General features: G+C 44.7%; 1 protein-coding gene across 2 annotated transcripts in view; it reads right to left on the bottom strand.

Moving 5' to 3' along the window:
• tbx5a (T-box transcription factor 5a) overlaps nt 1-13,688 on the bottom strand; it is a 67,920-nt gene extending 54,232 nt beyond the window's left edge. The window contains exon 1 of one of the 2 annotated variants that reach the window (XM_078554047.1): nt 13,626-13,688. The gene's annotated coding sequence lies outside the window, so the exon portion shown is untranslated. The remainder of the gene's footprint in view (nt 1-13,625) is intronic. The other variant, XM_078554046.1, reaches the window with a different exon arrangement.
• Nucleotides 13,689-14,354: the final 666 nt, after the last annotated feature.

Here is a 14,354-nt window from a genome sequence, read left to right as displayed (position 1 = left end):
CTCCTCATTCCATTCTTTCTCTAGACCAAGAGGGACCCCTAGCATGATTCCTTTCTCCAGCTGACCCCTGTAAGGTAGAGTAACACAGCACTCACTCCCTTTATGTGAAGTCCACAGAGAATTTCCTGAATAAATGTTGGTAGAGTGTCCTAGAAAGTCCTGACATACTGTCCAAGAAAGTCCACAACGTGTATTAAAAGTCCTCTTGAAGTGCAGTGCAGTCAGTTGATCTCCAGCAGCAAATGAACAATGAAAGCTGAGTATGCTTTAATTAACACTTGCATTCCTCACCAATGTATTCTTTACTCCTGTTCAGCTGGTCACCTAGGAAAGGTCATTAATTAACATACTAGTCAGCAAAATGACAGTCAGCCTCTTTAATGAGCTTTGGAACCACTTTAATTGATCATCAGAGCCTTAAATCACTTTTGGGGTGGCAGTAGCTTTACTCAGATGGCAGCTTGCGCTAAGGTGTTACAGCTCCAGACCCTATTTTAGCCACCTTGGGGATTCTTTAGCACCTAAAGTATTCAGAAAAAGTAGCCCCTTGAGAATTAGCCACCTCTCTCATGGGTTGGCAATGTTTAGAATATTAAACTCCCTTAATGGTTCATTATGTAATTACACAGTGTGGTCTGGTGTGACATTGAGCCATCTATTCCAGGAGATTTACAACTACAATCCTTGACCTAGTCTGGGTTGGCTCATTTCAGTTGGAATGACAGTGATCACGCAATAATGGCTTTAGCATCCCACGTTTAAGGAAGTTAAAAAATCAGCCTGGTTTTTTATTCCTGGCTGCTGACAAGTGAGCCATGATGGGCATTATGTAAGTAAATACCATAGGAAGTTCAACTGTGGTGGTTGCAACAAACCAATAACTTGTCAACACCACGGCTCATGGTTTTACATGTGCATCTACTTAAATATTGTTTATTGAGATTTGTGGAATGTCGAACCATGATCTGCCATGATCATCACTTCAGAACAGGAAGGATAAGAAAATGACAAAGTATTAAGCAACCTGCTGTAAGAAAAGAGCAGAAGGTATACAACTTAATTTCTACATTCACATATTGTGCATTTAAGAGTAGCATGGTCTGTTTTGCAATTGATAATATCCATAGATGGATATTAAACTGTTTCTTCTGCCAACTCTTTACTCAGGATCCATATCTTAATGAAAAACCTGGCTTTAATTAGGGGACAGCAAAATAAACACATTCTTTATCATTGATAACAAATATATTGAAGCTAGTTTACAGCTTATCATTGTGCTATTTGTATTAATTTAAATCAGATTCTAGTTCTTTAGCAGGTTCCATCCAGTGGTGGTAATGGTCAGCATTGCTAGATAACATAGGACACTCTCCATTTTAACTTCATCACATATCAGTATACCATGATATGTACTCCAATAGTTGTCACATGGCAGATAATTCACACCACCATTTCCCAATTAGGGCAACATTTCATTTCAAAATACATACAAAATGTTAAGGCTACAGACACCTGTTTCTTTGGCCAATGAAGGAACTTGTGCTGTCTTACATATTTTACTTTGCATTTTTAATTCCAAATTAATCCTAATGAAAATGTCACTGCTGTTTAATACTAAACCATGTTTTATTCTGATGATTCTTCTCCGTTTGAGATAAATTTAGACCCCTCACTATGAGCAATGTCTGCAAAGGAAGAGTTAAAGAGGCTAAATCAGGACTATCTAAACTGCAATATGATATGGAATATCAACAAGCATGATTTTGCCGCAATCTATTCCACAATTTCTACATTATTGGAATTCGCAGACTCTGTCCATCAATCACTGATAGAGGACTCCTAGCCGTGGCTGTGTTTCCAGATAACAGAAGTTTGATGAGTGAATCCTTTTGTGTTCTATGGCTGGCTTGGTTGCTGTCACTTCAACAATGTACTAGTCTAGTGATTCTTCTCATGACTAACCGGATGGTCTCGGATACTCACATTCAAGGGCATTAAGTCCAACACTGAAGACTCTGGGATTACAGTATCAATTCTTTATGCACTTCTGTTTGTTTAATATAGCAATAAACTCTTCTTATACGTAATAGTAATAGAAATATTTTAGGTCCATCCAGTCTACCCTTCCATAGCACTGATTGCTTTCCTACCATAATTCTGAAATTATTGATCTCATATTTCCTTGTCTAATTAAAGCTTATAAAGTTTATCCTGTCATTTTTTATAATCTTCCATGGCTTTCTGCCCTACCATCTCGGCTATTAATCTGTTTCATGATTTTATCACACTCTTCCTAAAAATAGGTTGCCTAAATTTCCTCCTTTTATTGACACCCTTAACTTTGCACTAAGAGTGGTAGTGGGCATAAAAAAAGTAATTTAGCCGCTGGCTGCAATGGCAGGTTTTTGCACCGTAAGGTCCCATTCCTGTCTCATTAATAATGCATGCATGAGAAACATTCCAGATCACTGGCAGGGTGGCATCTGATTCGCCCACTCTGCCATCACCTCAGGCCTTCAATAATCTGGGCATCATATTTAAAGGTGTCCTAGCATTCTCTAAGAGATCGAAAGCTGCTAGAAAGTCATGGCTGCCAAAGGGAGGAAACATGCTGCCCCCAGATTTAGCAATGTCTCCCTTGAGTGCCTACTGGATGCAATAAAGGCCCGCCGTGAAGTCCTTTACCCTCGCTCTGGGCGAAGACCAGCAAGTAAGGTCACCAATCCAGCATGGGAGGCAGTTGCAGTGGTGGTCAGTGCCAACGCCCTGCAAAAGACGACAGCCACCCAGTGCCAAAAGAGGATGAATGATCTCCTCCATTACACCAGGGTAAGCCACTTTTCTCATCACTCTCAACTCATACACTCACAAACCCATCACACATCCACAGGGATCTCACTCACTGGCATTTCAAAGGACATCAGCATTCACTCTCTCACACGCACCTTCACCTGCCCTGTGGAACATGTCCTCATCCTTACCATGGCAGCACTCACCACCCAGATGTGCCAGGTATCCTTCTCATCTGGCCTGGCAGGCGTCCTGCTTACATTCTCTCCATCCATATTCATGCAGGGCAAGTTGGCACACAACAAAAGGGAGAGGTTGCAGTCTGGTGGAGGAATGCCCAACATCAAGGTCCTCACAGACTTTGAAAATAGAGCCATCCAGCTGGCTGGCAACAATCTGGACCATTCCGGTGCTGACGGTGAGGTCGGTCCTGCTCAACCAAATGAGGGTCCAACCATGCAACATCCATCAGGCAACCATGCTGTGAGTCAGTTCCCCTGTTCTGCAGCCCCTGCCATGCACTAATTATCTCTCATTGTTTTTGCAGGCACATCTGGGAAGCAGCCGAAGGGGTCCACAAGCCAGGTCTTCAACTCAAGCCCCGAAACACCTCAGAAAAATAATCTGAAGGCACCCTCATTGAAGACCCATCAGATGCTAACCCACACCCTCCACCAATGCAGAGACACACACTTCAGTGGGACCTAGTTCTAGAGTAGCCTCGGGGTCACAATCTGGTGAGCACATCACACTGTCTGATCCACAGCAGGTGGGGGCAGGGACTTCCCAGATTTCCAGCACTCAGAGGACTGCTGGAGGCCAGAATTCTGCTGAGTCTGAGTCAGATGAGGAACCTCTGGTTTCGGTCATACCTTAGTTGCTGGAGCTGCAAAGGCAAGCTCGGGAACGTCAGGAAGGGATGTCCGCTGCACTCCTCAGACTGAAAGGCACAATGGAGGAGTCTGTCCGCCTTCAGCACTGAGGTCAAAACTGGTAGGGTGCACATTGGTCCTGCACTGCTTTGTGGGCTGAACTCCATCACTGGCGCCACAGTTGGCCTCCAACAGTGAGTATGTGAGAGGGGTGCGGGGCAGCTCGATCTCACTTCAGCTTCCCTTTTTCCTCAAGGAGTCAGCCAGGGACTGTCAGGCACCCATAGGGTGGAGGACCAGCAGCTGGACACCCCAGGGCCATTCACCCAGGTGACTCCAGGAATGTCGGGCCAATCCAAATGTTCCTGTGACCCCTGGAGCTCCAGCTCAACATGCTGAGGAGGGTGCAGCTGGCCCACAGCAGGACACCCAAAGCAGGCCGGGGCCCTCCAGATCTCAGCTCTCCAGAGGACACCTGCCAAGGTTATCAAAGACAGGGCGTAGCAGTCACCAGGCTGCCTCCACCTCAACTGTGGATGTCGGGGGAGCACCAAGAAGTTGCAGCAGGGTTAGGAAGGTTATGAAGATGTAGTAACTCTTTCGAGTTATCAACAGATCGCATGTAACTCTTTCGAGTACATTCTGTTAATCAACTCCCAAGAATGTCTCCCTGCCTCTGGTTCTTTGTTCTGATGAACAGTGTTTGTGAATCAGATATGAAGCCTTGGTTCCTGCACAAGCTAAAGGCAGGTGTCTCAGTCCAGGGCCTCTTCCCTGTGCAGTGTGGAACCTTCGGACCAAAGTGATGGTCCAGCTTCACTCTCAATGGACACATTAGTGATGCCTGCACCTCGATGGTGCTTGTCATTGCTGCCAGAATGTCGTGGGCAGGCGTCCCAGAGTTCCATCATTTTCTCTCTGTGTGCTCTCAACACCTTTGAGGTGGGGCTGGCCCCCATCCCTTCAACATCTGTGACCGGTGATGCTGTGCTCCTGAAGGGGTCAGGTACTGAAGGCTGACAAAGGATCAGGTGCAGTTAAAGTTTCACGACTGCGTCTCCATGATATGACCCTGATCGCAGAGCACAAGCGAGCTGCCCTCAGCCAGACAGGAGTCAGACATTCACAGGGGCAATGTGAAAATCTATGGAGTGTCCTCACTGCATGTCATTGTCAACTTCCTGGAATCTAGTGACTGTTAGGGCCTCCCTTGCATCTCCATGACATGAGTCTGAGCACTGAGGGTATGTCCGCTGCCATCAGTCATACAGGAGTCAAATGTTCACAGATGCAAGGTGAGGATGTCAGGACTGTCCTCACTGCATCTCATCATCCTCCATGAACCTTGCGGCTATGAGGACCTCCTGAGCACAACTGCCTCATCTGGCCAGTGCAATGCTCTCATCGCTGGCATCCTCATTTTAGAGGATCTCATCATCATCATCCCCTTCGACATCCTCCTCATCGGAGGAGATGTGCAGCTCTTCCAACTCCTCCTCAACCAGGCCCTCCCCCTTTTCAGTCCCAGGTTGTGTAATGTGCAGCAAGCTACGATGATGCACGACACCCTCAGTGGAAGGTTTTGCAGTGCTCCACCAGACCTGTTGAGGCACTGGAACCTCATTTTCAAAATGCTTATTGTTTGTTCCACCAAATGCACGTCACGGCATGAGCCTCATTATTCCATTGCTCTGCTGCAGTGTGAAGATGTGGTATGGGCATCATCAGCCACATCCTCTGTGGGTAGCCCTTGTCCCCGAGGAGCCAACCCTGCAGCCTCTCTGGTTCCTGGAAGATGTCAGGGATCTGAAATCTGCTAAGGACGTAGGAGTCATGGACGCTCCCTGGGAATCGTGCGCAGACCTGTAGGATGTGTGTTTGTGGTGGTCGCACACCAGCTGAAAATTCAGTGAGTGGAAGCCTTTTATTGACATAGTTGACTACTTGTTACCATGGAGATCTAAGTGCCACATGAGTGCAGTCAATGGCATCCTGCACCTGTGGAGAACCAAAGATCTGCTCAAATCCCAGCGCTCTTGCTTCCCTGATCCCCGGCTAAATGCACAAAGTTCTGTGCCTTCGCAAAGATAGCGTCTGTGACCTCTTGGATATACTTATGCATGGAGGTTTGCAAGATCCAGCATAGGTCACCAGTGGAGCCATTGGTGTAAAAATTGAGCGCTGCAGTAACTTTCATGGCCACGGGCAGTGGATGCCCTCCATGTCCCTGTGGCACCAAATCCTGCAGCAGGTGGCATATGTGACCAACCAGCTCCCTAGACATGTCTTTGGCGACCCTGGTTCTCAGTCATCTGCCGGAATGACATCTATAGACCCTGGGTCTAGTGAGGTGCCTACGAGTGATGGCTCACTGTGGATCTTCAGCTGTGTGCGCAGCAGGCTCTGCTACCCCTTCATCTTGAGGGAGCTGCTCCTCCCTTTGAGCCACGCTTCTCTGTCACACTCTGCTTCTTCTTCTCTGCTCTCTGTAATCCATGAGGAGTACCGCTGAATCACCAGGCTCCATGAGCCTGATGTGCTGCTCCTGCAGGATCAAAGAGAGAGACTGTGGGTTAGCACATGTGTCCTAAGAATCTCTCTTGGTTAAGTCTGAAGGCCCATTCATACATGCAGGAGAGTGCTGGCCACCACATGGATGGCCAGTGTTTAGTGCACTCATTGGCTGTCCAAAACCCCACCCACCTCCACCCCACTCCACTTGACCGATTGGTGGCAGCTTCAGCCACTGGACTGCGTGCTGTGCTCTCAGCTCAGGCACAGGCATTTTCCTAACCCCCACTGCGAGGCTGCACTGTTAGCTTGAACCATGATGAATACTGGTCCAAATCTTAATAAAGACATTGCAAATGGCTGTGAGCACCTCCACCAGTGACTGTTCCATGGCCGCCTTTCACAAGGGGATTGTACAACTTGCCCAATCGCCCATTTGTTCTGCTGCCCCTAAAACGCATGTTAATTTGCAGTCTACGCCCAAGGGGTGAAACGTTCTGGAGCATTTGGTGGCAATTTCATGCTTTTGTGTTGCTTGAGTGGGCAGAAAAGCTTCAGAGGCCCGACTCCAAGCATGTCAATGGAGCTGCTACTGAATGGCCTCAGCTGTGGAAGAATGCTCACTTTTGACAAGATTTTCCAAATGCGAGCCCACTTCCCTCACCGTGCCCTCCCCACCCACCTCCCCCCACCCCACCCCCCCACCCCCACCCCACCCCAACCCCAGGCCTCCCTCCTCGGCATGTGCTTGAGTACTTCCTTCAGTCTGTGCTGCTTTGCCCCCCACCAGCCCCCTACCCCATCCTGACCCATACTGGAATCCTTGCCCCAGCATCACACTGAAAGCCGGCCCATAAAAGGTGACTTGCCTGTGCCCCCCTCAAACACGTGGCACCTCTTCCTTTATGTCCTACAGGCAAGCTTCGTGAGTGCTGTGCAAGGCTGTGTGCACTCACCTCCAAGTTCCCCTCGAAGTTCAGGTCGCCAGGTGCATACCTTTTAAAGGCAGTCGTGAAGCCGTACTGAAATCACGCCGACGTGGAAGGTAAATTTGATGTGGGGGGTGATTCCAGTGAGCAGGGCTTATAATGAGATGCTAAAGTATTGAAATTAGGTACCTGATGTATGGCGGCAGCAGACGCGATCTGCCATTAATGGGTGGAGCGGATGATCACAAACTGGTTTCACGATGGCCTTCTTGCCATATTGTCCGCTCACGCCCAACGCCAACGGGACCAAACGATTCTGCGCTTTAAGTTGTGCCCAATAACACTTTACCAAATGTTATCAATGCAGGGTATAATTCCCTTTAGCCCATGCACTTCCTTTTACAACCAACACCACTATACGCACATAGGAGCAGGAGTGGGCCATTCAGCCCATTGAGCCTGTTCTACCATTCAGACAGATCATGGCTGATCATTTACCTCTACGTCATTTTTCCCCACTCTCCCCAAAACCCTCGATGTCATTAGTCTCCAGAAATCCATCGATTATCTGTCTTGAACATGCTCAATGATTGAGCTTCCACAGCCCCCTGTGCTAGAGAATTCCAAACATTCACCACCCTCTGAGTGACAAAATTCCTCCTTATCTCAGTCTTAAATGGCCTGCCCCTTATTCTGAGACTGTGTCCCCTGGTTCTAGACTCACCAGCCAGGGGAAACATCCTATCCACATCTGCCCTGTCACACCGAAACCAGATAAGCATCATTAACTCAGATTCATCTTATTAGAATTTGTTGAACCTGTTGTCTGAGAAAAAATGCCTGCTGCTTTAGCCCACATAATAAGTGCAACTACTTTGTGACATCTTGAGAGATGTGAAGAGGTTTGACATAAATGCCCATCTTGTTAATTTTGACATATCACTGGGTGAAAAGCAGGTGATAGCAAATCAGCACCCTGTTTTACACCTTAACCGATTTTCCTTTTCAATTACTTTAGTGGAATATAATGTCAGTCAAGGTATAAAATGGACATCCGATTTGCTATCACCTGTTTGTCATCTAGAGATAGAAGTTAAACTTACCCCATTTGCTGCTCTGTCTCAATTGCTTTGCCGTGTTGCCACTAGGAGTGGCTCTGCTCTCAACAAAAAGGTAACAAAATAAATGGGTACGATGGCTGCAGTTGAAGACAATGTGACCCACCAAAAAGGATGGTGTTTAGTCTACACCTATGGCAGCATGTGTGCTGAATCATCAGAGGTGGAGTGAGCTGTGTTTTTGTCCATACTCAGCTGAGTGCTTACACCTTCACCTTGCATCATTAGTCGGCACATATCTTCCCGGTAAAATAATGCTTTTTCAAAAAATGTACGCATGGAATTTTGGGCAGGCACATTGTTTAAATGTTGATGTAAAGCTGTAAAAACTGCCATGCAACAAAAATGGTGCAGGTTCTATCACACATGGTGCTGCAGATTACATTATAACTTTATCCTCTGAACTGGCTCTGCAATATCGATGCAACACAAAATAACTAGACATGGTTCTGTATCCCAATCTAAACTTAAATCAGCAGAGCAATCTCTATACTTCATTTACTGCATGTGGAGCTTAATTGTGTGACCAAACGTCAGCCCTAGTAATGAATTCAGGTGGACTCAATTAAATTTAAAGTATTTCAAACCTCCACAAATTCAGGTAGCAGCAGTTAATGTAGGGTTGCCAGAAATATACACGAAGAACAATTCTTTATATTTAGGTTATAGTATCGATTCAATGTCAGGGCTGTTTTAAGAACAGAAGGAAGGGTGCACAGTGTGGAGATGTAGAATCTGCTCAAATTGCAGGGAGCTAGGATAAAGAATGGGGGAGTGGCAGTTAGCTAGATTGCATGTGGTTCAAACTAACACCAACATATTTGGTTCCTGTTCCAGCTGAAGTAGACTTGGGACCTGCTCCTTGCCCTGTTCCTGACAGTGGAAAGCAATGGTAAACCACCACTGACAAAATTGCCAAGAAAACAGTTCAGGCAGAATCTGGTGTTCCCCTGCTGGTGGGTTTGAAAGCAAGGAGGGCCTGTAAAATTCCTCAGATGGCTTGCCCACTGCGCTCGCGTCCGCCCCAACCTCTTCACCATTTTCTGGTAGGATGGGCACGGCTTAGGCCATTCTCCCGAACCCCACCCTTGCCCCAATTGAGGCCCATAAGTGGCCAATTAATGACCACTAAAGAGCTGTTTCCTGCCCTGCCTCAATTTTCAAGCTTGCAGGAGGAGTTCAGGGGCAGAGGGAAGCCCAGAGAGTGACCCTGCTCAGGCATTGGGCAGGAAGGTGGGGTGGGGAGGGGGACGCCTCCATCAACAGCCTCCTTTCAACATCAACTATCCCGCCCCCATGAAGTCTGGCCCCTGCAGGTGCTCCCACCCACCCGGCCTCTCCACCAACAATCTCAGTCCACTCTCTGCCCAACTTCCCACCTCCCCCCTCCTAGGGCTTCGCCTCCCCTCCCTGCACTGACACTCCACACTTACCTGGTCCTGAAGTCCCAGGACTTAGACTCTGGGGACTGCTTGTAATCCCAGACATGTCCACTGTAGCCTCTGGAGCTGCTGGGGCTAGAGAGCTGCCGCCAATTAGATTGGCTGGTAGCTGTCTGGGGTGGGACTACTTCCCAAGCGAGGAGCGTCCCATCTCCAGTCAATTAACTCTCATTGGAGCGTTAACTGACTGTAAGGCAATGAGTGTTGGTGGGATGTGTTCGCCACCAACTCTTTGGATGGTGGGAAGCAAAAGCCCTAGCCCTTAGCATCAGCAGACAATGAGCCAAGACAATTGCCTTTGTGCAAAGCACACATGACATGATAAAGAATAGCCATGCCTGAATATGCAATTATAAAAATTTGAATGCATGCATTATGAACTGACCCATTTACATGTTGTCAACCTGCACTGATCTTTGCAATTATTTTCTGCCTTCTGTCTTCAGTTCTCCTCCCATCATTTTGTATTTTATGATGGACAGTGCATGAGCATTTCTTTCATACTGACTCTTGATGAGAGTCATGTTTGACTGGCATCAGTGCATTATACTTGATATTGATGTAAAGCCACCTATGCATGTTTAGTAGAACGCCAGCATTAACTTTATTTTAGATTTTTAAAAATGGGAAAAATATAAATTTCCTAGAATTGAGAATGAAACAGGAAATATAGGACCAACCTTTACAAATATGTTAGTTGGCACATAACATTCTAACAAAGATTATAATAAGTTTAGTAAATTATGCATTTTTAAACTTTTATTTTAATACTTTCCTTCAATTTTGACTTGTTTTTTCTCCCTATACCATTTTACCTCTTTTTGATGTTTATGTTGTTTCTCTTGTCTTGTGCTGAGAGGGATTCTGCTTAAACTACCTGTTACGTTTAAAGCAATTAGAATTCTTGATAAATGAAAATAACGTGCAACAAAATTGCCACACATCAATGTGAATCTAAACCTTCAAAACACACCAAATGCCTGTCAGGATGTTTCTTTGCTGCCTCTTTACAATAATTAGTTCATCTGTATTTTTCATCTTTTCCTGCTTTTCTTCTCATCAGTTCTATAGAGAGGTTCCATTGCCACCCCTTTCCTCCCCAGATCAGTGCTGATCAAGACTCCCAGCCAAACTGTTAACCAGCCTTATTACTCTTTAAATGTTGATTTGCAGTGTGTTTCCAATACTTTCCGTTTTCATTTCACAATACAATGTAACCTGGAGGCTTAATCAGAGAGCAGGCTAATGAAAAGACAAGCTAGTTGGAATCTAGAAAGAAAAAAGACTAAGAAATGGACAAAACGTTAAGAGAGTTAAAAAAAGAGTGATTCTATGAATAGACAGGGGCAATAAAAGATGGGAAAAGGTGTGCAAACCTTTTCCTCTAGAGAGGTGAGGGGAGGTTAAAAAAATACAATTTCCTAGAATTGAGAATGAAACAGGAAATGGAGGGCCAATAAAAACATCCGACAGAGTTTGAGGGAGAAAATAAACTTAATATTAAAGTTGAGAGAATCCATTCCCTGGGGAATTTAAGCACCCTGAATTATTGGGCATCATCTTGTAGGGGGTGTTCAAGTTAAATCTCTGCATTTGCAGCAAATACCCCTGGATGCTGTTGTAGATGTGGAGGAGCAATAACTAAATAAAGTTTTACTTCACACAGGAGTTTGTTCACCACAACTGCATGGTGTTATTATGCTGCATCCTTCCAGTAAGCTTGCTACTGTCACTCAGAAGAAATGAGGAGAAACCTATGTCTATGATTTTCTCTTCCCAGAAAGACAGATACATTGTTGGTAATGAATGGCTGGCAGTGAGATTCAAGGCAAGAAAAGGCACCAATATAATTAATCTTTATGATGATTATCACAAAGCAAGAAAGAAAAACTCATGGTGTATGAAATTTGACAGAGCAGAGAGATTAAGCTATGTATTAAACTGACTGTCAGGCATCTGTTGGTCTCATATAACCCCATGTTTATGTTAAATAGTGACTCTGAACATTTAGTTTTCTGACTGGTTTCTAGGCAATATGCAGGAAAGACAACATGTCACAGGCGAAAAAAGGATAGTGCTGTGAAATAGGAAGGTGTATGGCATCATGGCATTGGTACTACAGAACAGCCAAACTGTTGTCAATGGTTGGTTAGTGGGGATAATAGACATCATATAAAATGAAACTAAAAGTCATTTCCAGATTTAGTGCTTAATATCAGTATAACTGTGTTTTATGTTTGGTATCTAGTCAGAATGAAAAGGAGTTATTTGAAGATTATAGTGAATTGTCTACTGACATCTGGCTCTGGAAGCTATTTGTTTCCTAATATATTAAAATAATTATTTTAGTGCATCATCCACTGAATTTAGACCTTGTGTTTGAAATAATCTGGAAAATAAACACTTTGTATCATCTCTGCATGGTTGAATAAACTATTGTACATAAACCATGACTTTTACTAATTTATGTTACTGGCAACAAATGCTGACCAGTTTGCTGCACATTGATGCCAAGTAATGTAAATCAGATATTTGCGAATCTGTTACATACTTTTCATGGCTAATTGACTGTATGTTGGAAATATTTGAGGTATTTTAATTATACAATAATTTTGGACTATATGTGTGGGGTACTTAGTTCAGTGAGCAGGCCAATGCTATTCTGCTTTGTGGATATTACAAATTGCACAGTCAGCCACACAGGAATTTGGGGCATTTGTACATTGACACATGCACAAAACTCCATATCCCCAGTTGCTTTTAATGTAGGATAATGTGGCTGGGAGAACCAGCCTTCTCATAGCATGGACAATATTGAAAGGCTCCTGATCCCATGATCTCCACTACCTAGGGCAACAGGTGTATGGGAACTCAGTACCTTGGAGTTCCACTCCCAAGTCCGGCGCCATCTTGATTGGGACATATATCACTATTCCATCTCTGTTCCAGGGTCCACAGTCTGGAATTTTCTACCTAACAGTATTGTGGGAGCACCTTCCCAATATAGATAGCAACAAGTTCAAGAGACCCACCAGCTTCTTGAAGGACAACTAGGGATGGGTAATACTACCAGCCTTGCCACTCTTACCCACAGCCTGAGAATGAATAAAGTTAGCAATGTTATAAAATGTCCAGAATACCCAACACATCTTTCACATATTTGTATAAATAAATTAGGCAGCAACAGATGTGAACTCAAACCTCGCAGGTGTCCAACTTCCTCGTTTTAACGTGCACAGATTAATACCTCACTCCTAAATTAAAATACCACTGTAACGTCATGGTGTGCCTGAAATTAACCTGAAACTCCAATAATAGTATAATCCGCGTTCTGTTTCAAATTTCACTTTAAACACCTTTATTAGAGTTAGCAAATGACATTTTTCTGATACAGCAACTTTGCAACAATACACATTCTTTCATTTATTTGCGAACCGGAACAAGCAAATATTTAGAGGTTTACATCAAAAGATCAAAAGTAAATGCAACAACTCGCGTTTTGATAGTGTTTATAGCGCAGTAAAATGCCCCAAGGCGCTCCACAAGATAACATTTGATACCTAGGGTATATGTGTGTAACACTAAAGAAATTGATACAGTTGTAACATGAAATCTTCGATTCACACTTGAATGATGGATGCAAAAGTAACTACCTAGCATCGGAGAAGATTAGTGACATGTGCCATAACTAATTTCAATGTTAACTCTCTGCAAAGGACCGAATTAAAGTAATCACACTAATCTGATGGTTTACCTGACATCAGAATACATTATTAAAGCTCTGGCCTGAAAACATTTTACTGGGGAAATTCCACCTTTACAAAACCCATTCTCGCAATTGTTCGTTGCTGTACCTGCTTGTTTACCCGTGACCTCAATGCATTCCTCAGGCAAGCGGCTGGAGGTGATGATAAAACAAAACAATTCATTTACAAAACACCACATGCGCGACAATGAACTTACTGCGTTCAACCTTTGCGTGTTTGGAAAACCCTCTGGCGGAATTGCTCACCGGACGCAGCAGTGGGGTAAGATCGCTCTCCGTCTGCCACTATTGAAAAGCAGTAAAGATCAAAATCAGAACCCTCTTCCGCAACACCGCACCGGCGGGTGGAAACCAGTAACTTCATTCCTTTTATAAATGCAATTCTCCGAGTTTTATTAACATAACACTTTATAAGTTTCAAGTTAAATATACCTGATTTTTAAAATACAGCAAGACCTCCGTTTTGGACATAGTACAGGCCAGGTTTCTCCATGAAACCATTCCCTGAGCATAACAATAGTTAAACAAGAGGCTTTCCATAGGGTATAACTTCTATCTTCACCCTTGGTAACCGGTGCTCGGCCCTGGCTTCAGGGTTGCCCCTCTTCCCGCCGCCCACATCCCCGTTAAGGGAAGGAAAACATCGAGGCAACTCCACAGAGGGGCAGGATTTTCCTAACACCTCCGAACCATACATCTGGAGCCTGCATCAACCGGCGAGGCGATCAGAGAAACAAGACTACACACGTCAGAAATTTGTAGCCGGGTCAAACTGGAGAGCACAACAAACGAGCAGACACTGTCACAGAAGTGCTTCAAATATTTCCTGCTAAGTTGAGCCAAATAAATTTGTGCATGGACAAAGTCGAGAGGGCTAGCCCTAGCTATTATCTTCGATCAAACAGTGTCAAAGGTGTCATTTCATA

This window comes from Cetorhinus maximus, chromosome 12 (assembly GCF_964194155.1).
Source record: "Cetorhinus maximus chromosome 12, sCetMax3.hap1.1, whole genome shotgun sequence".
Lineage (NCBI taxonomy): Eukaryota > Metazoa > Chordata > Chondrichthyes > Lamniformes > Cetorhinidae > Cetorhinus > Cetorhinus maximus.
The sequence above is the reverse complement of the archived record's forward strand: the minus strand, read 5'-3'. Positions and strand labels throughout refer to the sequence as shown.